Raw genomic sequence first — 2,189 nt, 5'->3', positions numbered from 1 at the left:
CAGGATTACACTTTTGGAGAGTACCTCCATTGTGAAGGAGGATCAAGACTTCTATGATATGGGGATAGTGTCATATCCTGGAATCCTGACCCCACATTACCCCACTTCTCTATACCACTCCCTACAACATTGCTATGTCCTGTCCAGTTCCCCCCACTGTTCCACTTCACTTCTGCTTCCACCACCCCTACTCTGGACTAGTTCTTGACACTGGCACCCTTGGCCACCTCCACCCCAGATACTCAGACCTGAGCTGGAACCTTCAGAACCCCCAGACTGCCCTGACCCCCACCAGAATCCTGACACTTTTGTCATATTTCTTAATATCATTCTTCTATTCATTTCATTTATTGGAGTCACTGTAAGGTCAGTGTGGGTTCCAACCTGGGTGACTCCTTGTGAGGTCTTAGGGTGGCTCAGCACACAAGGCTGTAAGTGATACAAGTTTGTGTATTTTACGGTGGTGTGTAAGCAGTTACCCGGAGGTTCCCGCTTGCCCACGTGACTATATGTATCTAATTTACATGTGACTCAGGGTTCGGGGCTATTGCCCTGACACTCCTCAGTCCTCTGGCTGTCAAGATTGTAGGCTGTATCAAGCTTAGATTTGACAGGGGTGAGGGTAAAGAGTAAAGAACCCTTTACCCAAGCCCGAGCCATACAAATGTAAATACAGTTGTTTACATTGTATACAAAGAATAAAGAAAGCTGTCAGGGCACACCCGCCTGACCCTGCGCTGCACCCCGCGCCGTACCGCACTACCCCGTTATCACTCCCCGTCTCCCCTCCCCCATTTTCCCCCTTCTCTCTATCTCTATTTCTATTTCTATTCTACGGTCGATTTCCCTTTCTCCATGTACTACTACATACCTGACCCCACCCCCTGATCGCCGCATGCACTGCGCACACTCCCGCCTACTGAGCGGCCACCTCCAGGATCTCCTGCAGAGACACCCAGGGAGGTGCAGCTGTGTGCAGAGATGATGTGGCTTCCTCCATGTGACCCTGGCCGCATGTATATAATAGTGCCTGGGGTGGGAACAGAAGAAGCAGCCTTCTTCTCAACTTCCCACTTCAGACTAAGTGGTCAGGGACGCTCACCCCACGACGGGATCGCCACTACACACAGCCGCTACTCGTCCCACCGAGTCCCGCGCGCAGGGACCTCGCCACTTTCGGAGCTGTCCCTGACAAAAGCACGCTTTGCACGCATCACCGCTCTACCACCCATCCCTTACAGTCACCCAATATTCCTTGGATGTGTAACTCTGACTTCAGAGCTACCTGCATCCATGGCGACTCTACCTGTCATATCCATACAATCCTGATGTAAGGGGTTGGTGTAGGTTCCAACCCCAGTTCTCCTCAATCCTCAGGTTGTCAATAAAGTTGAGCTGTATGGAGCTTTAATTATCAACAATGGGGAGGAAAAGAAGTTCTCTTCCTTTTCCCAAATTTCCATGCTATTGTATATACATTGTTTATACATGTTTATTATGAGACACATATAGAATGAAGATAGGAATTAAGGGGTGGGGTTACCACTCCTTACACCCAACCTCCGCTCTGGGCTCCCAGAACTCTGAAACTGACTCTGGAGCCCCACTCCCCTTCCGTCACCTTCTCCTTGCCGACTCCCAAGAGGTTATCCAACCTCCGGCTCCGACACCACCTTTGGTCCAACTCCAGAACATTCCTGGTCTGACCCCAACCTTGACACCTTCCAGATGAGCATGCAACACCTATGCTCCCAACTCCGGACCTCTGCTCTGGAATCCCATTCGCATCTCCATCTCCGGAACCTCCAGTCTTAGCTCCGACCTCGGACTTTGACCCCACCTCCACTTATACCCATTGTATTGGTTAGCTCATTCTATTTAATTACCTTTGCCAATATTCCAGAGTTTAACTTCCGAGTTCGGACTTTCCAGACTTACTTCGGACCTTGCAACTATTGCATTGCTCCATTCAATTCCGCTATACTCCCTCATTCCTATTTGGGCTGCTGCTTCCTTTCTATTCAGTCAGCTGGCCATTCCCCACTCCCATCCTCCTTCCTTCCTCCTTGGGCCTTGGCCCTTCACTCCTCCTTTGGGAAACACCATTGAGTCAAACCCTTGACCCTCGGTGTTGTTCCTCCTTCCAGCTCCCTTTGTCTCCTTTTGGAGTACCCTTGCTCCTTTTGATT

The sequence above is a fragment of the Cantharellus anzutake genome (genome assembly GCF_015039405.1).
Source record: "Cantharellus anzutake strain C23 chromosome Unknown EI90scaffold_84, whole genome shotgun sequence".
Classification (NCBI taxonomy): Eukaryota; Fungi; Basidiomycota; class Agaricomycetes; order Cantharellales; family Hydnaceae; genus Cantharellus; species Cantharellus anzutake.
This window is presented reverse-complemented; position numbering follows the sequence as displayed.